We start from the raw sequence: 26387 nt of genomic DNA on the forward strand, positions 1-26387 counted from the left end.
TGCCATTGCCTAATACTGACTTGAATATTCCCAGGTATAGCTTAATCTAACCATATAGATCCATTTCCTAAAATGCTACAGTATCGTAACTCATTGCCTACAGAGAATTGTGTTTGACTTACACTCTACTTGTTCCTATATGTATGTATTGCCAATTACTTTAGTCCCTTTCAATACAACGTAATTCTTTACTCCCTACCAGTTTGGTGTTTGCCTATACATATAGGTCGATAATAAATTAGTTCTTCCTGTCCTATCCCTGTAACCAGTTCCAACACAATGACAGTATGGTGGCTCTCAGAACCCTCTGTTATAGTAAGGGGCTAGGGGTTGGAGCTCCCTCAACTAATTGGCTGCTGTGAGCCTCTAACCAGGGTCAAAGGCTGTGTAGGGTGCCTTGGGTCAGTGCCAAAATTTGCTGCAAATTATAGATCAACCTGAATACAAATTCCACGGTGCTACACAGTCAGAACTGACCAATCAAAGGTTCCTAAAGAGTTTTCCAAATCGTGATTCACCATACAAAGGGATAGGAGTCTATGAGAATACAGAAGTATTGGACATCTTCTACTCTACAGGTAAAATGGCTCTCTACCACCCTCTTTTTTTTTTATTTTTTAGAAAATGTCAATTTTGGGATTACTGGACTAGTATTCTCACTGCAACTCCAGCAAACAGCCTACAGGAGGTTCAAACCCTTCCCCACAATATTTTTGCCTGGATTTCCACATTAATATAGATGCAGAATGAAGGACCTTATTAGAAAACCATCAAGATTACGTGTCCTGCTTAAACTATACTCAAGTCACACAGACATGGTCATTCATTAAATCCAACCATAACAGGAGCTAATGATTGCCACCCAGCTGTGCGCCAACCAAATACTCCTCTGTGGAAGCTTCATTGGTATAATCAGGCCCGTTAAATTGCGGTGTGTGATACATGAGCATGATAAATAGGCACACTTAAGTGCTGAGAAATAATGAATATGGATGATACCTTAAGAGGCCATTTAATATTTCAACTACCTTCTAAATATGTCATCAAGGATAATACCGTAACATTAAAGAAAAAAATATATCATTGCAGGATAAGCAATAAAGCCATATAAATTCTCAGTGGAGCCTTCGCTTTTCACAGTCGTTTTCATTTTATGCTATTTAATTCTACTCTTAAAAACATGCTACTTTTTTAATGGCTTATTTTTTTTAAAGGCAATCAGCATTAACGATAACATTTTTCTTAGCTGTTTCATGTGATGAATGGTATCTTGCATCACCTTTTATTTAATTTCTAGAATCTTCCTATTAAAAGGAAACTTTTTCTTTTTAAACTGAGAACAAATTTATTTTCCAACAGCACAAATTATTTACTTCTTCTGTGGTGGCCAGAGGCTGGAGTGTCTGTTTTCTGAAGGCTACATTATAGACTCATACACCAGGCTGGGCTGATTTGTACCATAAGACTTGTGTGGGCCAGAATCCAAGTCGGGGGTCGCAAACTGTGAAATGCAATCTACCCGTCGACCCAGTGGTGTATTTAGGTTTTGTGCTGCCCTAGGCCTGACTAAACTTGTGCACCCCCTAATTTACATATGACCCACCCCTTCCTGTAAAGGCCACGCCCTTTACTGTTTACGACCCGCCCTGTCATCTGTGAACCACAGACCACAAGTCTATCAGTGCCCATCAGCGTAGCCTCATCAGTTCCCACACGTTCAGCCTCATCAGTGCCCATCTGTGCAGCCTTATCAGTGCCGCCTCATTACTGCCCATCAGTGCAGCCTCATCACTGACCGCTTTATGGGGGTGCCAGACCGATTTGCCTCCTGGACTCTGCCCTCTGCCCCAATTCACCCCATAAGACTGGCACTATATTAAAAGTGTAGCGCAAGCCGGGGGAGACCCTTTTCGTGCGTGAACCGGGAGGAGGCTGTTTTTTTTTGTGCAGGGTGCAGCTTTTTTGCTGCCCCCCCTGCAAAGTGCCGCCCTAGGCCTGGGCCTTGTTGGCCTAGGCCAAGATACAGCACTGCGTCGACTGCGGGCAGCCGACGGGTAAATTGCAAACAAGGCCTAGTTTCCCCCAGACTCAGCCGCTCTCATCTTCACAGGAGAACAGAGAGCAGGAGGCAGCACAGCACTGGACGAAGGGCAGCAGCAGGAGCTTCGTCAGTTAACCTTTGGAGTTAACCAGCAGGTGATTGGTTGCGAGGATTCCAGGCGGTCCTCGCAACCAATCACCAGCTTGTTAATATGAAAAGATAACTCCGGCACTTTCCGCTCCCACCCTCCATTCAGTATTGTGCTGCCTCCCGCTCTTCACTCTGTTGTACACACGCTGCCAGGTAGGAGAGTTCTACCTACACAGTGCTGTGTGTTTGTGTGTGGTGGGGGACGATGATGTGAAGGGAAGAGAGGGCACTGTTGGAGGTGGGACAGAAGTCATTGCATTGGGGGGGGGGGGGGGAGCAGAGGGGCAAAGATACTAAATTGGGGGGGGGGGTGATGTGAAGGTCACAGAGGACACTGTTGGAGGGGGGACAGAGAACACTGCTTTTGGGGGGCAGAGGACACTGCTTTCAGGGAGAAGAGGACACTGATTTCAGGGAGTAGAGGACACTTTGGGGCGCACATGACACTGCTAAGGGGTAGTGATGTGTAGGAGGACAGAGGACACTGCTTTGGGGGCACAGGACACTGCTATGGGGGGCAGAGTGGCAGAGGACATTATAGTTGAGGGGGTGATGTTAAGGCGGCAGAGGACACTGCTTTGGGGGGGCACAGGACACTACTGTGGGGGGGGGGGCAGAGGGACAGAGGACACTACAGTGGGGGGGGGGGGTGATTTGAAGGGGGGCAGAGGGCACTGCTATGGAAGGGTAAAGGACACTATGGCATTGGGGCAGAGGGGTAACGGATTCTCCTGTGTGTGTATGTGTGGGGGCACTATTGTGTGTGTGTGTGGGGGGGGGGCAGAGGATACTACTGTAGGGAGGCAGAGTACATTACTGTGGGGGGATGATGTAAAGGGGGGGCAAAGGACACCACTGTGGGGGTTGATGTGGGTGAGTGATTTGAAGTAGGGCAACAGATACTACTGTGGGGGGGGGGGAGTGATGTGAAGGGGGACAGAGGACACTACTGTGACAAACTTTGTGTTCTTCGTGCAAACTTTTTATTGTGAGCCTAACGTTTTTTTTTTTTTGTTTTGTTTTTTTTTTTTAACGTAAACTTGACAGACAATCCTCCCGCACATTTTTAGATTTCCTCCAAGTTATCCAGATCTCAATCTCTGAAAGGTTGCCTACCCTTGACCTAAGGCAACACGGTGAGTTGGAATAGTGCCATACAGTCATACAAATACTGATGTTTTCCTCTTTCGGTTACCGCTAAACATTTGTGACAGTGTATATACTGTATATATATATATATATATTATATACACACAAACACACGCAGTGTGCATTCAAGAAGATTTATGGGACTTGGCAGAGACCCATGACAGTCCACACATGTGCAGACATACTACGTACATACAGGTCTCTGCCAGTGTGACTGAGTATGCACGAGATCTCGCAAACTCTGATGGAGACCCTGATGTAAGTAGAGACTCTGATGGGGATCCTGATGTAAGGAGAGACTCTGATGGGGACCCTGATGTAAGGAGAGACTCTAATGGGGACCCTGATGTAAGGAGAAACTCTGATGGGGACCCTGATGTAAGTAGAGACTCTGGTGGGGATCCTGATGTAGGGAGGAGAAAACTCTGATGGGACCCTGATGTAAGGGGGGAACTCTGATGGAGACCCTGATGTAAGGAGAGACTCTGATGGGGACCCTGATGTAAGGAGAGACTCTGATGGGGACCCTGATGTAAGGAGAGATTCTAATGGGGACCCTAATGTAAGGAGAAACTCTGATGGGGACCCTGATGTAAGTATAGACTCTGATGGGGATCCTGATGTAGGGAGGAGAAGATTCTGATGGGACCCTGATGTAAGGGGGGAACTCTGATGAGGACCCTGATTTAAGGAGAGACTCTGATGAGGAAACGGATGTAAGGATAGACTCTGATGGGGATCCTGATGTCAGGAGAGACTCTTATGGGGACCCTGATGTAGGGAGGAGAAAACTCTGATGGGACCCTGATGTAAGGGGGGAACTCTGATTGGGACCCTGATGTAAGGAGAGACTCTGATGGGGATCCTGATGTCAGGAGAGACTCTTATGGGGACCCTGATGTAGGAGAAACTCTGATGGGGACCCTAATGTAAGGAGAGACTCTAATGGGGACCCTGATGTAAGGAGAAACTCTGATGGGGATCCTGATGTAAGAGGGATAAAACTGTGATGAGGACCCTGATGTAAGGGGGGAACTCTGATGGGGGTCCCGATGTAAGGAGAGACTTTAAAGGGGATCCTGATGTAAGGGGGGAAGACTCTGATGGGGACACTGATGTAGGGGGGAACTCTGATAAGGACCCTGATGTAAGGAGAAACTCTGATGGCGATCCTGATGTAAGGAAGAGAAAACTCTGATGAGACCCTGATGTAAGGGGGGAACTCTGATGGGGACCCTGATGTAAGGAGAGACACTAATGGGGACCCTGATGTAAGGATAAATTCTGATGGGGATCCTGATGTAAGGGAGAGAAATCTCTGATGGGGACCCTGATGTAAGGGCAGGACTCTGATGAGGTCTCTGATGTAAGGGGGGCTCTGATGTGACGTTATTCCTTTGAATGCGTTTATTAATTTATCAAACGGATATTTTTTTTCCAGCCCCCAAAAATATATAATGCGGCCCTCATACTGAAAGGTTTGTAGACCCGTGACTTAGAGACATGACATGATCTGCAAAGCTTGAGAGGAAATAGATGATTCTTTCTTTATTTTACATTTTATGTTAAAAAAAAATAAAGGCTCCTCTGTAAACGTTGAAGAAAATTGCAATCCAAATCTGTGCAAATAAACCGTTTTTCTCTGCGCACAGAAATCAGCCATCTGCATAATAATATTTAAGGTACAGGCAAGCTAACCGCAGCTGTGCTCCGCTGTCATCCAGATTACTAGATTACTACTTTAATACTTTTATATGTGAATTTATTAGCATAGTTTATTTGTTTTTCCTGTAAAGTTTTCCTGCAGTTGAAGTGAAGAGTGTCTGAAGAAGCTTGTATTGAAATTCTCAAGCTGAATAATAATGATGATAGATGACAAGAAAATAAAGCACAATTACCGCCTGCTACAGGAGTTCAGAGTAACAGCGAAATTTTTATTCATAGTCAGATGCAAATTCATTGACTTTGCTAAAAAGGACATTAGAGCACGTTTTGCTGTTAAATTCAAACTGCAACTCTAGCAAAACATTTTTTTAAATTTATCTCCCAGTAGGTATTTAAAAAAATAAAAAGTATCTTTGGATAATGCTTAGTCGTTCAAGTTCATAATTTACCTAAAAGAATGAGGACATCCTGTGAGTGCAGAGCATCCTGGACCCGCCCCCGAGGGATCAACACCACTGCATCCTCTACTCACATTTAATGATGCAGACAGCAGCACTTTCTGAATGTGCTCAGCCTATCAGGTTGATCAGAGAATCATTTAACCTTAAAGAATGAGGACATCCTGTGAGTGCAGAGCATCCTGGACCCGCCCCCGAGGGATCATTGCCAATGCATCCTGTACTCACATTTAATGATGCGGACAGCCGCACTTTCTGAATGTGCTCAGCCTTTCAGTCTGATCAGAGCATCATTTAACCTAGAATAATGGAGATATCCTGTGAGTGCAGAGCATCCTGGATCCGCCCCCGAGGGATCAATACCACTGCATCTTGTACTCACATTTAATGATGCAGAGAGGAGGGTTCGGAAATTGGAGGGGGGGGGGGGGTTGGATACAAAATTTGGAGGACAACTTTCTGGAAAATCTTGACCCAGCAGTATTAGGCCCAGTAGTAGTAACCTCAAAAATAATGTTGAAGAAAGAGGGGACAGACCGTGAATCTGGGACCCTATGGGAGCACTCTCAGTCAGGGCCATCTTACCGAATGGGCATGTTGGGCAGTTGCCTGGGGAGCCCCACCTGTCCAGCGCCCCAGCCCCAGCCAAGCATTAGTCCTGATTCCCGTGTGCATCCTACCGCCAAACTTAGAAGGTGGCAAGAGCCTGTCGTCCCTGCACTGCTGTCAGGCCACTTGGACCATGGAGGGCCCACAACTGCAGGAATGCCTGTCCGCCTCCACGGTGTAACGCTTCTGCGTTTCTTATATGGTGTGGATTTTCAGCTGCAGAAATAGTTCCACGTCAGTAGCCATGTAAGAGATATGCTGAGATACCATTCCCAACCTCAATGACTCATCATGTGTGGAAGGTCTTATTTCAGCCAGTAAATACACACAATTAGCAAGCTGGTTCCTAGAATGACTTTATGTATGTGGTAACACAATGATGAAGGTTGAGGGATAGGTTGAGTGGAGGTGGTAGGTGATAGACACTTGAAGGTGAGACAGTAGCAGATGGATGCAGGAAGGTTTAGCAATGTTGTATGGTAGCAGATGACAGAATAGCAGGTGGACATACAAAAGAGATCAACCCAGTGCAGAAAAGTAGCAGTAGTCTCAAGAGCTAGCAATCTAGTTATGCAGATGTGATAAACAGTCCTTACTATGCAGGGCTAGATAGTGTAAGCTTAGTATAAGTTTATAGAGAATTCCCCTGCGGGGTACTTAGCACTATTAGCGATACAGCCGAAGGGTGGTTCAGGAGAGGCGGATGATCCAGTAGCGGGATACAGGGATCAGCGCGGCGAGGTTCCGTCAGCGAGGTAAGCTTGCAAGCATGGAAGCTTCAAGCAAGGTTAGTATCCAGGTAAGGGTGTTTGAACGAACACATGTGAGTGAGAACCGACGCCTTAAATAGCCATCTAGTCCGGCGCTGAGTGATGACAGCTCCAGTCTTAAAGGTGTATGCGCACCTTTCCAAAAGTAAATGGTGGGGCGCATACACTTGTGGAAAGTGTAATTTAGGGTACCAAAGGTACCGGAACATTACAATACCCCCCCCCTTAAGGCCTGCTCCTGAAGGCCTCTGGAGCTGGTTTGTCTGGGTATCTCGCATGAAAATTGCGGATTAATCTAGGGGCATGTATGTCAGAGGTGTTTAGCCAGGTGTCGTCTTGGGGCCCATAGTTCTTCCATCTAACCAAGTACTGAAGTCTTCTTCTGTAGATACGAGAATCCAGAATCTCTTTTATCTCGTATTCTTCTCCACCTTCAACTTGTACAGGAGGGGGAGGTGGAATATTAGGCCTTATTCCTTGGTCCGGAACATGGGGTTTTAGTAGCGACACATGGAAAATGGGATGGATTTTTAGGTCCATTGGCAATGTAAGCTGCACTGCAGCTTTTCCAATAAGTTTCTTGATTGGGAAAGGTCCCAAGAACAGAGGTCCAAGCTTTTTGCTAGGGATCTTCAGTCTCAAGTTTTTTGTTGAGAGCCAAACGAGGTCCCCGATAGTATACTGTGGAGAAGGTCTTCTACGAAGATCATAGTACTTTTTTTGTTGACTGTGAGCGTGTGCAATGGTAGTATTTAGTAAACCCAGAGAATCCTTTATTTGGGTAAGATAGTCTGAGGCTACTGGGTTATTTGAAGGAAGGATGCGTGGAGGGAGAATAGAGGGATGGAACCCATAGTTCAAGTAGAACGGACTCTGCTTGGTTGTACTGTGAGTTGCGTTGTTGTAGGCAAATTCTGCCAGGGGGAGAAGATCCAACCAATCATCCTGTTGGTAAGAAGTGTAACAACGTAAATACTGCTCGATGCATTGGTTGACTCTTTCAGTCTGTCCGTTGGTCTGCGGATGGTAAGGAGAAGTGAGCTTCCGCTCAATCCGTAGTATGTGACATAGTTCTTGCCAGAATTTAGAAATAAATTGGGATCCACGGTCAGACAGAAGAGTTTTTGGGATACCATGTAATCTGAAGACATGTTTCATCAGGAGTTCTGCCGTTTGTTTGGACGAAGGTAGTCTGCGAATAGCAATGAAATGTGCCATCTTTGTCAGATGGTCCACTGACACCAAGATGGTATTAAATCCTTTGGAAGGAGGCAATTCTACGATGAAGTCCAATGACAAAACCTCCCATGGAGTTTGGGGTATTGGTAGACTGCATAGTAGACCGGATGGTCTCGTAGTGTCAATTTTGGACCTGGCACAGACATTGCATGAAGAGACGAATTTTTGTATAGTTGTTTTCATGTCAGGCCACCGGAATTGTCGAGAAATCAAATTGAAAGTCTTTGTCATACCCATATGTCCTGCCATAGGCACATCATGCGATAATTCCAAGATCTTGGTGCGTAGGGTAGGTGGTATGTAAAGTTTGTCGTTGTAGTAGAGGAAGCCTTCTGCATCAGTATTTAGTTGTGGTGGGGGTGAATCCAAACTTATACCATGCAGAACCTCTTCCTTTAAGGAATGGACAACTCCAATAATGCGTTTGTGAGGTATTATAGGAACGGAAGGGATTTCAAAGTAGTTTTCTTCAGTTAGTCGTGATAGTGCATCCGCCTTTTTGTTCTTATCTGCAGGTGTGTAGGTCACTAGGAAGTTAAACCTTAGAAAGAATAGTGACCATCGTACCTGTCGATGCGAGAGAGTTTTGCTAGTCTGAAGATATTGGAGGTTTTTATGGTCCGTGTATATAATTATTGGTAGTTGGGTGCCTTCGAGTAAATGTCGCCAATTCTCCAGAGCCAATTTTATAGCAAGCAGTTCCTTTTCACCCACGGGGTAATTTATCTCGGGACTGCTCAGGGATTTAGAAAAAAAAGCGACTGGATGAAGTGGTGAAGTGTGGGTAGGTCGTTGGGAGAGTATTGCTCCTACTGCCAGGTTTGACGCATCTACCTCCAGAATGTATTGGAGGGATGGGTCTGGATGGCGTAATATGGGAGCGGAAGTAAACCTTGTCTTTAACAAGTGGAAAGCCTTATTTGCTTCTTCTGACCATTTAAATGGTATTTTTATGCTAGTGAGCTGTGTGAGGGGTCTCACAATAGCAGAAAAGTTTTTTATGAACTTCCTGTAGAAATTTGAAAATCCCAGGAATCGCTGTAGCGCCTTGCGTGTAGTTGGTGTAGGCCAATCCTGAATGCAGGATATTTTACTCATGTCCATCTCAATTCCTGTTTTGGATATGATGTAGCCTAGAAAGAGTACCTCATCTTTATGGAACAAGCATTTCTTCAGCTTCACATAAAGATTATGTGCAAGCAATCTCGATAATACAAGTCTTACATGTCTTATGTGTTCAGACAGGGTCCGTGAATATATAAGTATATCGTCCAGATATACCACAACACAGACATCTAGTAAGTCTTTAAAAATATCGTTTATAAATTGTTGGAAAACTGCAGGGGCATTGCATAGGCCGAATGGCATCACAAGATATTCGAACAATCCGTATCTAGTTCTGAATGCAGTCTTCCACTCGTGTCCATCACGGATTCGAATGAGATTGTATGCTCCTTTCAGGTCTAATTTTGAAAAATAGGTAGCTCCACGCACCTGCTCAATGAGCTCAGGGATAAGCGGTAGAGGATAGCGATCTTTTATTGTGATAGCATTCAATTTCCTGTAGTCGATGATAGGTCTGAGACTTGAATCTTTATTGCGAACAAAAAAGTGTCCTGCTGCTGTGGAAGAAGTGGAAGGTCTAATAAAACCTTTTTCCAAGTTCTCATCCAAATAGGTTTTGAGATGGGCAAGTTCATCCTGTGAAAGAGGATAAACATGACCGAACGGCAATTTGCTATTTGGGAGTAGATCAATGCTACAATCATAGTCTCGATGAGGAGGTAATGATTGAGCATTTTTCTCAAGAAAAACCTCAGAAAGATCCTGATAACATAGTGGTGCAATCTCATCTGTCACCACAGACAGAATCTTCCCGGAAAACGGGAGGTTACACGTTTCCTCGCAATAACAAGAAGGGAAGGTCAAGGACCGTTTCTTCCAATCTATGGTTGGTTGGTGTGTGTGCAACCAGGGAAGTCCCAACACAATGGGAAAGTGGGGTGATGGTATTAAATCGAAGGTAGAAGTCTCCCTATGAGACTCGTTAATAGTGACTAGAAGTGCTTGTGTCTGATCGGTGATCGGACCAGAGGATAACGGAACACCGGTAATAAGACTTACTGAGACAGGTTTGAGTTTAGAAATAATAGGAATTTTATTTAAAGCAGCAAAACATATATCCATATAATTTCCACAAGATCCTGTGTCAATCATGGCCTTAGTAGTAATCCTGTTCTGGTCCCACTGTAATGTCAAAAAAACAGAAATGTAGGGGTTAGTGAATGAAGTTGTCAATCCTCCTAGGGAGACATGTGAACACTCACCCTTCTTTTTGTTGACTAGGGGACAGACGTTTATCTTGTGATCCGGGGATGCACAGTACAAGCAGAGATTTTCATTTCGTCTTTTGGCTTTTTCCATAGTTGATAGCGGTGGGCGTATGGTTCCTACCTCCATAGGAACGGCCAGACTCCGAGAGGAAACGGATAATGGCATTCCCATCTTTTCAGCCTTTCTTTCTCGTAGTCTTCTATCTATGGTAATACTGAGTTGTATTAATGCATCCAGGGTTTTTGGCAGATCCGCTCGGGCGAGCTTGTCCTTAACGGCTTCTGATAGGCCAAGCCTAAATTGGGTTTTCAGAGATGCATCATTCCATTCTGAATCAAGGGTCCATCTCTTGAACTCTGCGACAAAGTCTTCTACAGGCCTCCTTCCTTGTTTCAAGGATCTTAACTGAAGATCAGCAGTACTCTGCCTATTGGGGTCATCATATAGGCTAGTGAGCTCTGCCAGGAACAAGGCATAGGAGTTGAGAAGCTGGTCGTTTTTCTCAAAAAGAGAATCTGCCCAGGCTCGAGGATCGCTTGATAGGTAAGAAATAATAGTACAAACCTTAATGTGATCAGTAAGGTAGGTACGAGGTTTTAGCAAAAAAAGTAACTCACATGCGTTTTTAAATTCGCGAAATTTTTTGCGATCGCCTGTAAATACCAAAGGGGGATTTATCTTGGGTTCAGGGGACTGAGCAGAGGTAAGTTGTGTCAGTCTAATTACCTGCTGCGACAGAGCCTGATTGTCTTCTTTTAATTCAGCAAGTGCGTGTATTAACGCAGATACTTGCTGTTTTAATTGTGTCACCTGAGTGGTTATTTCTGCTGAATCCATTTTTTGGTTCGTTCAATCTGTAACGCTTCTGCGTTTCTTATATGGTGTGGATTTTCAGCTGCAGAAATAGTTCCACGTCAGTAGCCATGTAAGAGATATGCTGAGATACCATTCCCAACCTCAATGACTCATCATGTGTGGAAGGTCTTATTTCAGCCAGTAAATACACACAATTAGCAAGCTGGTTCCTAGAATGACTTTATGTATGTGGTAACACAATGATGAAGGTTGAGGGATAGGTTGAGTGGAGGTGGTAGGTGATAGACACTTGAAGGTGAGACAGTAGCAGATGGATGCAGGAAGGTTTAGCAATGTTGTATGGTAGCAGATGACAGAATAGCAGGTGGACATACAAAAGAGATCAACCCAGTGCAGAAAAGTAGCAGTAGTCTCAAGAGCTAGCAATCTAGTTATGCAGATGTGATAAACAGTCCTTACTATGCAGGGCTAGATAGTGTAAGCTTAGTATAAGTTTATAGAGAATTCCCCTGCGGGGTACTTAGCACTATTAGCGATACAGCCGAAGGGTGGTTCAGGAGAGGCGGATGATCCAGTAGCGGGATACAGGGATCAGCGCGGCGAGGTTCCGTCAGCGGGGTAAGCTTGCAAGCATGGAAGCTTCAAGCAAGGTTAGTATCCAGGTAAGGGTGTTTGAACGAACACATGTGAGTGAGAACCGACGCCTTAAATAGCCATCTAGTCCGGCGCTGAGTGATGACAGCTCCAGTCTTAAAGGTGTATGCGCACCTTTCCAAAAGTAAATGGTGGGGCGCATACACTTGTGGAAAGTGTAATTTAGGGTACCAAAGGTACCGGAACATTACACACGGGAACAGGCACACACAGGACAGTCGAGTCTGACTCCCATCCGTGTGTGTGTTCACCAGCCGCCCAACTTGGAAGCTGTCATTTGCCCCGGGTCCTTTAATGCTCTTAAGATGGCACTGATCTCAGTCCTTGCAGCAACTTATGGCATCTCATCCTCAAAATGTACTTCTATATATACTCACCGGCCACTTTATTAGGTACACCGGTTCAATTGCATGGTAACACAAATTGCTAATCAGCCAATCACATGGCAGCAACTCAATGCATTTTGACATCTAGACATGGTGAAGATGACTTGCTGAAGTTCAAACTGAGCATCAGAATGGGGAAGAAAGGGGATTTAAGTGACTTTGAACCTGGCACGGTTGTTGGGGCCAGATGGGCTGGTCTGAGTATTTTAAAAACTGCTGATCTACTTTCACAAACAGCCATCTTTTGGGTTTACAGAGAATGGTCCGAAAAAGAGAAAATATCCAGTGAGCGGCAGTTATGGGGAGGAAAATGCCTTGTTTATGTCAGAGGTCAGAGAGGAACAGGCAGACTGTTTAGAGATAATAGAAAGGCAACAGTAACTTAAATAACCACTCATTACAACCATAGTATGCAGAATACCATCCCTGAATGCAAAACACACCGAGCCTTGAAGCAGATGGGCTTACGGGTGCCACTCCTGTCAGCTAAGAACAGGAAACTGAGGCTACAATTCGCACAGGCACACCAAAGTTGGACAAAAGAAAATAGGAAAAATGTTGCCTGGTCTGATAAATCTCCACTTCAGCTGTGACATTCAGATGGTAGGGTCAGAATTTGGAGTACAACATGAAAGCATGGATCAGTGTTAATTTCGTCGACTAAAATCGACTAAAACGTGTTTGTCGACTAAATTTACACAATTTTAGCCGACTAAAATACGACTAAAACTAAAACAATTCAGATGACTAAAATACGACTAAACCTAAAATGGCATTTTAGTCTTAAGACTAAAATACGACTAAAACTAAAATGGCATTTTAGTCAAAACACTATAACTAAAACTAAATCGAAATTTGCTGCCAAAATTAACACTGGTGCATGCTGAAAGCTTAATACCACCATAAATAATAACATATTCAAATTTTTCACTCCAGGACCAGTAGTAGTATATAATGAGTTTGGAGATTGTAGAGAAATGCTTAAATAATGCATTACAAATTCCAATTGAACTACACCCATTCGATTATAAATGACTAAAATGAGTTTTAGTCGACTAAAATGTAGGACGTTTTAGTCGACTAAAATGTACTGGAGTTTTAGTCGACTAAATACGACTAAAACTAAAACACTTGCAGAAGACTAAAATGGGACTAAAACTAAAATGCCATTTTAGTCCTAAGACTAAAACTGAATTGAAATTTGCTGCCAAAATTAACACTGGCATGGATCCAGCCTGCCTTGTATCAACAGTTCAGGCTGGTGGTGTAATATTTTCTTGGCACACTTGGGCCCCTTAGTACCAATTGAGTGTCATTTAAACTAGGGTGATCAGACGTCCCTGGATTGAGGACCAAGTCTGTCCCCAGTTTTGTCCCCGGATTGCAGGTCTGGGCTGCAGTTATCGCTTTTCTTCCCCTGCAGTTCCCATCTAGCCTCAATTCCCCGAGTGGCACACAGTGATTGCAAACACACCACTGTGCTGGCCGCTCTGCTGAATAGAAGGAAGGAGGAGGGGCCACACCACGACCAACCATTGGCTGCAGCCTGCAGAGAGACTATATGTGACTACAGGAGAGCCAGAACCACAGAGGTAGGGGGTCCCAAGAAAGAGAGAAAGAAATAGATCTACTATACAGAAAGTATTCACAGCGCTTTACTTTTTCCACATTTTTAAATGTTCCAAAATGGATTAAATTCATTATTTTCCACAAAATTCTACAAACAATACCCCATAATAACAATTGCGAAGGAAGTTTGTTTGAAATCTTTGCTAATTTATTAAAAATAAAAAATGAAACAAATTTGATGTACATAAGTATTAACAGCCTTTGCTCAATATTTTGTTAAAGCACCTTTGGCACCAATTACAGCCTCAAGTCTTTTTGAGTATGATACTACAAGCTTGGGCAGTTTCTCCCATTCTTCTTTTCAGAACCTCTCAAACTCCATCAGGTTGGATAGGGAGTGTCAGTGCACAGCCATTTTCAGATCTCTCCAGAGACCCACTCCTTTGTTATCTTGGCTGTGTGCTTAGGGTTGTTGTCCTTGTAAGGGATCAACCGTATACCCTGGACTGTGTACCTCCGTTGACGGATGCTTCTAGTGCTTCCCGAGGGCTCCAAGCACTCCACCAGACACTATAACCACGTCAGACCCCACGAACCGCCACAGCTTGGTTAGGGTCTCGCCGTCTCCTACCCACCCTGGACCTACGACAAGGCTCCAGGTTCCAGTGGGTAAACCTCTCTTTCCCCAGAGAGTGCAGCAGGTACAAGTTCTTACACAAGCTCTTACAAGAGCTTAGTGATTATCCAAGGGAGTATGAAGGACATAGCAATCCCTTGTAGCATAATCCCCCAATAAGAGACAGGACTCTAGATTGAGGGTGAAGTATAACTCAACTTTATTGAACAAGAAACAGACTTTTATACCGTTTTCCCCCACAAGGTTACCACCCAGGTGGACCTTGTTGAAAACAGGCCCTGTCATTCACAATCCAATGAAAACAGAGTTTTACACTCCCATACAGTGTACACAAAGATATACACTGTTGGACAATCCCTCCCCCTTTGCAGCCAATCCACATACACATATACATCCCATAATAAGCTTACAGTATCTTAAGGCAGACAGAGCAATGTAAGGTCATTAACATTTAGCAATGAGATAGGCGCAATACACATTCCCTCCCAATACACAAGCAATAGGGAAGTCTGCCAATGACTGTCTCTCTCACAGACAAGCCCATGAAGATATGGTTGACAAATATTACTGTCCCATCTGAAGCAATTCAAACCATTAAGTATCTGCTCCTCATCTCCAGTGACGGTGAATACCGTCACAGTCCTGTTGAAAGATGAACCTTCACCCCAGTCTGAGGTCCAGAGCGCCTGGAGCAGGTTTTCATCAAGGAAGACTGTAAATTGCTGCATTCATCTTTCCCTCGATCCTGACTAGTCTCCCAGTTCCTGCCGCTGAAAAACATCCCCACAGCATGATGCTGCCACCACCATGCTTCACTGTAGGGAGGTTATTGGCCAGGTGATGAGCGGTGCCTGGTAAAAATGTTCACAGGTTACCAGTTTATAGTTACAGAGGAGGTTTAGTGCTAGAATTATTGCTCTCACTCTAATGTTCCTGGTGAAATTTCACATGTATGAATGGAGAAAGGATAGGTGCGCTGCTATGGTGAGGTGAATATCACCAACATAAAATACACACTAATAAGTGAAAAATTGGGAATTGCTGCTCCCACCTAGTTCAAGTACTCAGAAACTTGAAAAATATATTAATGTGAATGTGATAGTGGTCCGGTATTCATTACAATATTAAGCAATGCAGAAATCAATCAATGGAATACCATATATTACTACTATGCATTGTGACAGGAAGTCAGGTAAATCTGTGGGTGTTGTCACAGACAGGAGATACATTTCCACCTGGTTTAGAAAATTCACCAATTACTATAGGGTGTCGGCTGCAGAGGTAGCCAGAAAGGTGTAAGGACGTTGAAAAGACTTCAGCTGTTCAGGATGAGGCAATTAAGGCCTCTATAAGTTATCCAGAGGATGATTACTGATTGCTGCCTCCTGAAGTGATGTGCGCTGAGGAGAGCATTCAGCTGAAGACTTCTCAAGGTGAGGTCATGGACTTTTTCTGTGTGAAAGGAAAACAAATGGACTATTGATTGTCTGCTGTATGACCAGCAGTGTCTGCCCAGCAGTAGGTTGGGACAGACTCCCTAGGTAGGTTCCTGTGTGTGAAGGTAGACGCCCACAGTGGCCAGGGTTTATTTTATTTTATGTTTGTTTTGAATTATGCTGTTTTTGATGCTTGCACTTGTGTGAAGAAAATTGCAAGAATAAACCATAGACTGTTGTTTTCAACTACTCCTCGGCTAGCTCTCTGTGTAACGAACCCCCCAAGGGGTCACCCTCTCTCGCTACCGAGCTAACCCCACACAGCATATATAAGTGCCTAATCTGCACCTCAGTAACAAACATCCAAAAAATACACAGTGAAATATTGTGAAAAAAATGTGATAACATTTTTTTGTGAAAGTTCCAACACATGCAGTGCTTATTTTTTGCAATCTCATGAGAGATTTGTGACTCTTTGAGCAGTAATTTTTCAATCACAAATAATTGTGTTCAATGTGCTCAATCCATTCACCTGCTGTGCACCTCTGTGTGCAATGCACGCTCACCTGAGGCACAAAAAGTTTGTGCAATATAATATATTTCCGTCCGCCCATGGGACTTTTCAGCTCTCTCTGTATTCCCCCTCTGCTATAGGTTAAACAGCTCCACAGTTATGCGAATAAAAGAATAGGAATTCCCCTCAGGAATGTCCATAAATTGGGCTTCAGTCTAGGGTGAAACTACAACCAGCACACACATACCTACAAATATAATTTGAATTAAAACTGCACACATTTTACAGGAACCAAGTGTTTTGTGAGCTGGGTCCTCCAGGGGATTCAACAAGAGTTTTAAAACCTTTAAACCTTTAAAAACTTATGGGCTAAGATTTAGCGTTCAAGTGTATCTACATCCAAAACTTTCTTTTTTACTTTTGGATGGAATGGTGAGGGGTTAAAAATACTGTTATATTTTTACTGCTGCCTGTGACCCCCACTAGGGAGATTCACCCACACTATTGGCGCTTTTCCACTGCATGGTACGGATCGGTTTGGCGCTTTTCCACTGCATGGTACCGCATGGTACGGGTTAGAACGGTTCGGTACGGTTTGGAAGAGCTGCGGCCCTGACTGTTTGCTGAGATCAGGTTTGTGCCATGTCCCAGTGACATAGCACGCCTGTGATCGCCACTCTGTCCACCCCTGGCTAATCTGGGACGCCGTCATATGACGTCGTCCCAGAACAAGAGCCGCCCCGCTCTGCCGTGATTGCCTTCATTTGTCTATATATGACCAGCGGAAGGTGGTTAAGATGGCCATGAAATACAAGGAGGTGATTACTCAGCAAAATATAGCATGGGGACATGGATGAATGGGTGAGCTTGCTTTGAATATTAAAATTTAATTAAGTAGATGGATGCAATGTAGTTTCACTTTAAAGCCGTAGTAAACTGCAGCAGTTTTTTGCCTTAAGCTGCATAGGGGGTTCTTTACTATCAGAGCGGTAAGGATGTGGAACTCCCTTTCACAATCGGTGATGTCAGCAGGAAGTGTCAATAGTTTAAAAATTTAGATGGGCATCTTAGTGAATACAATATACAGAGATATGGGAATTGGTATTGACATAAACACCCACACAGGATGGACTGGTGTCTTTTTTCAACCTTACCAGCCATGACAAAACGAAAAGTGTGGAAGGACCTTCTTTCACTTCTTGTTGTGCACAGAAAATAAAGGATATTTTCCTCAATGGGACACGGAGTAAATAAAAAAAACTATTATTTTAATTATCCCCTATTTTACCAAAACATAATAATATTAAGTGCTTTGCCTTTCGGTGCACTTCAAGATTAATGCATAAGTTCCAAAAAATAAAATATAATTTTCAAGGGAAGTTCAGATTTACATTTATTGGTGATGGCTGCAAACACACCACAACGTAAAAGAAAATTTTACATCAATATGCGGCAAAGTCAATGTGCTTAGCATTTGCAGGGTTTAATTCTCTCTTTGATGAGATGGATTATTGAAGATGGGACACTTAAATATTGCATAAATATCCTCTGATGATCCAGGTAGATTACTCACGCCAGCTGTGATTCCCCTCCGCACTTCTGGGCTTCCTCCGATGTTCATCGAGACCTGCAAACAGCACAAAGCATTTCCGCAAGCTTCCATTCACTCAGCTATCGACCCAAAGGAGAAAACGATTGCCATTTTATATCACAAAATCCTGATAAAATACATTTACTATATATCATGTAGTAGGTATTTAATTGCAAAACAAAGATTGTAAAACTAAAAACAAATTTAGCCCCTTGGAGCCTAAAGCATACACAACTTTTGTGGTTAGATTTCCTTCAGATTTACCTTTTCTATGTAGTGCAAGGGCCTTCCAGATTGCATACAAATTGAAAGGGTTTATGTTTGACCTCATATTATATGGTTTTGGTAAGTCTAAAGGAAAAAGCCTTCAGAAAATCTTATAGTGTGTATGGCCCATTAGACTTTTTCTGAAATATGTTGCTTACAAGGTAAAATCAGTATTTTTTGCTAGAAAATTACTTAGAACCTCCAAACATTATATATATATATATATATATATATATATATATATATATATATATATATATATATAATGTTTGGAGGTTCTAAGTATATATACTTAGAATATAAATCTATATTTATATATTTTTTTTTTTTTAGCAGAGACCCTAGAAAATAAAATGACAATAGCTGAAATATTTTATGTCACACGGTATTCACGCAGCGGTCTTTCAAATGCAATTTTTTGGGAAGAAATACACTTTTATGAATGAAAAAAAAAAACAAAAAAAAAATAGTGAAGTTAGCCCATTTTTTTTTGTATAATGTAAAAGATGATGTTAAGCTAAGTAAATAGATACCAAACATGTCATGGTTTAAAATTGCGCACACTCGTGGAATGCCAAAAAATTTTTAGTACTTAAAAATCTCCATAGGCGACATTTAAAAAATATTAACGGTTACCTGTTTAAAGTAACAGAGTAGTTCTTGTGCTAGAATTATTGTTCTCGCTCTAACGATTGCGGCAATACCTCACATGTGTGGTAAGAACACTGTTTACATCTGCGGGCATGATTTGTGTATGCGTTTGCTTCTGTGCGCGAGCACTGAAGGATGGGGTACTTTAAAAAAATGTTTTCTTAATTATTTATTTTATTAATTTTTATTTTTTATTTTTACACTGTCCATTAAAAAAAAAAAAAAAAGATCACTTTTATCACTGTCACAAGGAATGTAAATATCCCTTGTGACAGTGATAGGCAGTGACAGGTACACTTTATTGAGGGATTTGGGATCTAAAAGACCCCAAATCCCTCCTTTCCCCTTAAAAAGCATTAAAAAATTTTTTTGAGGACCCCCACCTCCACATATACGCATGTACGAACGTAAATGCAAGCATTGGGGGTGCCTATGTGTGAAAATGTCAATTGTGATACACATATTACATATCACTGCGTGAGTGAGTGCAATATTCAGGCACCAGACCTCCTGCGTAACACTAAACTGATACCTATAGGGGGCTTTTTTACCGGCGCACACAAATTTAAGGTTTGACATGTTGGGCATCTTTTTACTCGGTATAACCTCATCTTTTTTATTTTACCAAAAATATGGGTAGTTTATTGCGTTTGTTTGCCTTAAAATCTTTTTTTAACTGAAATTTTGCATTTCCTAGACCTTTGTGGTGATATCATGTGATATAAAAAAACTGGAACTACCACTATTTTATTCTCTATGGTGTCTGCTTTCAGAAAATATATAAATTTTGGGAGTTTTACATAATCTTCAGGGCTAAAATCAATGTTCAATCGTGTGCAAAAAACACAAAAACAGTGCTGGCATTATTGTGGTCCTGTGCCATCATCTTTGAATATCTCACATGTGCACAGATGTGCTGCAGGTCTCTGCTAGGTCTTTGGCATCCAGCAGAGACCTGCAACACACCTGCGCATGTGTAAGGGATTCTCGCACTTGCACATACACCGCTGGTATCTGGGACCTGCTGCGCCTGTACCCATGTGCAAAAATCCCCAGTGAAGAGCAGATGTGTTGTAGGTCTTTGCCAGGTCCTAAAAACCGTACTTGATCTGCGCACACACGGAATTCTGTGTCCACATGTGCAAATCAGTAAAACTGTCTCTTAGGATTCCTACAACTTTTATCCCACTTACTCTGACCCGTCACTATTTCACCTTTGGCACTCTCTTAACCACTTAAGCCCCGGAAGATTTTACCCCTTTCCTGACCAGGGGGTATTTTGCGATTCGGCACTGCTTGAATTTAACGGACCATTGCGCGGTCGTGTGACGGTGTACCTAAACGAATTTGACGTCCTTTTTTTCCCACAAACAGAGATTTCTTTTGGTGGTATTTGATCACCTGTGCGATTTTTTGATCATGCGCTATAAACAAAAGAAGAGCGACAATTTTGCAAAAATAACAATATTTTTCACATTTTTTTATATGAAATTCCCCCCCAAAAAAATGTAAAAATCAAAATTTTTTAACATTTTCAGCCAATTTGTTTTATGTTACCTATGTTTGGTAAAAAAAATCGCAAAAAGCGTATTTTGATTGGTTTGCGCAAAAGTTATCGCGTTTACTAACAAAGGGAAAGATTTTTGTCATTTTTGTTGTTGTTTTTTAACGCGTAATGGCGGCGATCTGCGATTTTTTTGCGGTACTGCGACATTGCGGCGGACAGATCGGACCCTTGACTGACATTTTTGACACTTTTGGGGTTACCAGTGACATTTCTACAGTAATCAGTGCTATACATATGCACTGTTACTGTAAAAATACACTGGTAGTGAAGGGGTTAACTTTATTTGAGAGGGAGGGGCTGTGTGTGTCCCTAGGGGTGTGATTCTAACTGTGATTGGCTGTGGCTTGAGGTGTAGGAACAATGATCAACGGTCCTACATAGTAGAACCGTATGATCACTGTTTCTACACCAGGGAGAATGACAGGCGGCTTGAGAATGATAGCCGCCTGACTTTCTCCCTCTCCCCCGACAATCGCCGAGTGACCGGCGGACATCGGGTCCACCGGTCACACACGCGGGGGGTCCGTGACCGAGCGGGAGCGAGAGCGCGCCTCCGGCGGCGCGCGCTCTCTCCCCAGAGCCTCACATGCTAGCGACGTAGACCTACGTCGCTCTGCCTGTGAGGGGCTGACTGCCGCAGTAAATATACTGTGAGCAGTCGGCAAGTGGTTAATCTGACCCGTGTATGTGACCTTGTGACTGATAGTGGCCTTAAAATATTTGCCGTCTTGCAGGAGAAGGCTTAGATTCCTTTTCGGGAATTCTTCTGTTATCTTCAGATCTCTCATTTAGTTCAAACAATCATACGTTCACACTCGTCCCTCACTAGTCTTTCTCTCTACGAAGGTATATGCAACTCTGAACCGCATGCCCCAGGTATTATATCGCGTTTGTACAATCATCTCACGTCCCCTCCAGTTAGCATGCTATATTGCACGATGGTCTAGAGACCTGGAGATTGACCTGGAGGCAAGGGATGTGGAAGATATCTGGGCAACTGCTAAATCTTCCTCTCAAAACATTGTTGCACTTGAGACCAATTATAAAGTTATGATGCGGTGGTATTTGGTCCCGGTAAGGATCTCTAAATTTCAACCAGGATACCCTCCTGTATATTTTTCCGTGCCTGCAGCCCAGAAGGCACTCATGCCCATATCAGGTGGACCTGCCCTGTTGTACAACAATTTTGGGCTAAAATTTTCAGAATGGCCTCTATCCTGAATACCACCACTCTAGACCCAGACCCGTCTCACGTACTGCTGAACCATAATACTTTGGACTGTACGAGAGCCCAGTTTTATCTTATCCTGCAGGTCATAACAGCAGCCAAACAAACCATTGCAGGAGTCTTGAAGACCCCTGTACCGTGTACTACTGAAACCAAACATAGAATAACCCAGGCCATGATCCATAGAAAAATTGAAGCTACCATCCAAGACAAAATACCCAAGCATCTCAAAATCTGGCAACCCTGGGTTGACCATTTTCTACCTCCTGGTTTTGATGAGTCTCTCCTCGAACCCTGGATCATCACCCATTGTTAAAGATTGGTCCTGCGCTAGCCTCCTCTTTCCTTCCTTCTTTCTTTCTTTCTTTCTTTCTTTCTTTCTTTCTTTCTTTCTTTCTTTCTTTCTTTCTTTCTTTCTTTATTTCTTTCTTTCTTTCTTTCTTTTTCTTTCTTTCTTTCTTTCTTTCTTTCTTTCTTTCTTTCTTTCTTTCTTTTCTCAACCCACTGGTACACAATTTAGTGAGTTATTACTTCACTATATCTCTTGTTTACCAGTCCTGACCACTTTGTGTTTTCCCAGTTACTGACTTCAATGTACCTTGTGTTTTTCTTTGTTATAAGCTCGAAAGGCCTTGTGCCTCTACTTTTTGTTATGTAAGCTGTATATCCATTGTGCAAGTTCTGTACTGACAATTTTATCGGAGTACTTCCACTGCATGTATACTATGTAACAGTGCCTTGCGAAAGTATTCGGCCCCCCTTGAACTTTGCGACCTTTTGCCACATTTCAGGCTTCAAACATAAAGATATAAAACTGTGATTTTTTGTGAAGAAACAACAACAAGTGGGACACAATCATGAAGTGGAACGAAATTTATTGGATATTTCAAACTTTTTTAACAAATAAAAAACTGAAAAATTGGGCGTGCAAAATTATTCAGCCCCCTTAAGTTAATACTTTGTAGTGCCACCTTTTGCTGCGATTACAGCTGTAAGTCGCTTGGGGTATGTCTCTAACAGTTTTGCACATTGAGAGACTGACATTTTTGCCCATTCCTCCTTGCAAAACAGCTCAAGCTCAGTGAGGTTGGATGGAGAGCATTTGGGAACAGCAGTTTTCAGTTCTTTCCACAGATTCTCGATTGGATTCAGGTCTGGACTTTGACTTGGCCATTCTAACACCTGGATATGTTTATTTGTGAACCATTCCATTGTAGATTTTGCTTTATGTTTTGGATCATTGTCTTGTTGGAAGACAAATCTCCGTCCCAGTCTCAGGTCTTTTGCAGACTCCATCAGGTTTTCTTCCAGAATGGTCCTGTATTTGGCTCCATCCATCTTCCCATCAATTTTAACCATCTTCCCTGTCCCTGCTGAAGAAAATCAGGCCCAAACCATGATGCTGCCACCACCATGTTTGACAGTGGGGAATGGTGTGTTCAGGGTGATGAGCTGTGTTGCCTTTACGCCAAACATAACATTTTGCATTGTTGCCAAAAAGTTTGATTTTGGTTTCATCTGACCAGAGCACCTTCTTCCACATGTTTGGTGTGTCTCCCAGGTGGCTTGTGGCAAACTTTAAAGGACACTTTTTTATGAATATCTTTAAGAAATGGCTTTCTTCTTGCCACTCTTCCATAAAGGCCAGATTTGTGCAGTATACGACTGATTGTTGTCCTATGGACAGAGTCTCCCACCTCAGCTATCAGTCTTCTCCTGGTATGAGCTGAAAGTTTAGAGGGACGGCCAGGTCTTCGTAGATTTGCAGTGGTCTGATACTCCTTCCATTTCAATATTATCACTTGCACAGTGCTCCTTGGGATGTTTAAAGCTTGGGAAATCTTTTTGTATCCAAATCCAGCTTTAAACTTCTCCACAACAGTATCTCGGACCTGCCTGGTGTGTTCCTTGTTCTTCATGATGCTCTCTGCACTTTAAACGGACCTCTGAGACTATCACAGTGCAGGTGCATTTATACGGAGACTTGATTACACACAGGTGGATTCTATTTATCATCATTAGTCATTTAGGTCAACATTGGATCATTCAGAGATCTTCACTGAACTTCTGGAGAGAGTTTGCTGCACTGAAAGTAAAGGGGCTGAATAATTTTGCACGCCCAATTTTTCAGTTTTTTATTTGTTAACAAAGTTTGAAATATCCAATAAATTTCGTTCCACTTCATGATTGTGTCCCACTTGTTGTTGATTCTTCACAAAAATGTACAGTTTTATATCTTTATGTTTGAAGCCTAAAATGTGGCAAAAGGTCGCAAAGTTCAAGGGGGCCGAATACTTTCGCAAGGCACTGTATATTTTACTATGGAGTAAACTCTATGTTCTTCTTTATAACTTCAATAAAAAGATTGAAAAGAAAACTGTTTTGGAGGAGGAGTGATGTGGATATCCCAAAAAAACTGTGGGCAGGGGGTGCCTTATATTATTCTCAGCTACGTGAGATAGCAAGAAGTTCCCAGCTGCAGCACCAAAAAAGTAAGAGGACTTTATAAAAACAAGGAGGGATTCTTAAAGAAGGGGGAGGCAGCAAACAAATCTGCTTTATTATGAATATGTGACAGGACCACTTTAGTTTCTTCAGAAATCGCTGCAGAAAATAATGACAATTTCTCAAAAATAAAGAAAAACTTCACGGGAAGTTGGCAGCACAAAAGAGAAAGTTTTATAAAATAAGGACCCACCGCCGAGCAGTCCCATTATGGCGGTAATTCTACGGATGTGCCTCTGAAAACCTCGAAAATTACATCATGTCAACCTCGAAGTAAAAGGCAGATGAAAGCGAGGAATAACAAAAGCCTCTTACTCAGCCGGCTCCTTCAAAAAATCCCGAGATCTGAAAGCACGCCGCTCCTCATCGCCGAAAACACATTACATGGTCATTTTAATTTCCCGCGTTTTAGAACACAAACCCCGCCACAAGCTGGGCAAGATGAAAGGCGGATAAAATTTTCAGACTCTTAATTTCTGCTTTTAGCCGCTACTAAATTCATTTCATTTTTATCATTTATGAGAGGTGCAGATACATGGTATAAATATTTATGAATGACAGATGACGCAGGGAAGCAGAGAACACTGGAAAAACAAGCAGATAGAATATCGAGGAACTGTACGCACGATTTAAGGATGAATTACAGGTATGGAAATTTTATACAAAGTTACATTGGTCCAGCTTAGATCGATGCATAGCTCCAAACTGTCCCTAATTTCGAGGGACTATCCTAAATTTCGAAGGGACTGTCCCTGATTTCGAGGGACTGTCCCTGATTTGGAACAAAGTCCCTCTGTCCCTCTTTCCTCCTTTTTGTCCCTCATTTTGTTCTTATTTATATAGTTGTATATAAAATGCACTATTTATCTATCAAAAAGTGTTTCCCAGTGCTAAAACTTTCACCCAGTTTATTAAATGTTGCATTTGTAAATCCCAAAAGCCAATACAAAGGAAAAGTAGTGGTAAAAAAAAAAAGCAATCATCTAATTTTGTATAATTCTCCTTTAAGGGGGCGTGGCAAGGGGTGTGTCCTATGCCTGCATACTTTTACTAATAGGTGTCCCTCGTTCCTATTTTAGAAAGTTGGGAGGTATATCAATGTAACAATGTATATACCATACCTGGCCAATGCCCCTGGAATCTAGAAATCACCAAAGCAGAAGTTGCTTGTATAGGGGATTGTGATTGGATGACAGTTCCGTGCAATACAACCCTCTCCTGCTTCTTAGGGTCACTCAGAGTCTCTATGCACCCAGCCCACATCTCCCGGCATGTCGTTCCAGAGAAGGAACTGCTGCAGCTGCTCCTCTAGATATTGTAAAGTTTTCCCACGTCCTCCAGGACAGAACTCACTGCAGAGAATCCTTCACCAGGCCTAAAAGGCCTTTAGCAACCCTGTCTTAGCCTCCACCAATTATAAAGGGCCAAGAGACTACACCCTGTTCTTCTGGGTGTAGGACTATCTCACCCTCTCCTTCTTCCCTATGCAGGGCCCTAGCTGTGCTGACTACATCCACATCAGTGTGGGGTAGCTGTCTTCTCTGGCCTGTCTGCACTCAAGCTCTTCCCATCCTGCCTTTTATATGGACAATGGCTACACCTTTGACATCACTACAGTAAGGCTTTGTCTAAGTAGGACCTAACACCCAGTTACACTATTCCCTGTTAATACAAACTATTTTGGAACAGAGCCACCTAGTGGCAGACTAGCTAGCTGCATCTGTTTACATGCTATCTCCAGTGCTTGCACTTTTTTCCCGGTCCAGTGCTGAGCCGCTACCTTGCTGCTTGCCATGTACAGGAGGTTGGCCACTCGGCATGGCCCCATTCATAGAATGTTTTGCATTTTCTGAATGAGTGCAAAGACTTCTCTGATTGGACGAGCTGGAGAGGTGGGGCATCATACTCTCTACCTTGTCAAATAAAAATCAGGCTTTGTATTTGTTATGAATGTTGATATTTCTGATAAAATATCTGGTTGCTGGTAGCAGTTTAACTGTATGCTTAACTAAACCCAATGTGGAGCACTCCCAGTCTACTAACACCTAGATTGTGGTCCTGCAAGCTGAAAAATCTTTGTGTGGGGTCACGGGTGAGGCTTGAGAGTGTCATTGTCACATTTGGTGACAGAGCGAGGTGAGACTGACCAGG

The sequence above is a fragment of the Pelophylax lessonae genome (assembly GCF_965119305.1).
Source record: "Pelophylax lessonae genome assembly, chromosome: 5".
In the NCBI taxonomy this organism is placed as follows: domain Eukaryota; kingdom Metazoa; phylum Chordata; class Amphibia; order Anura; family Ranidae; genus Pelophylax; species Pelophylax lessonae.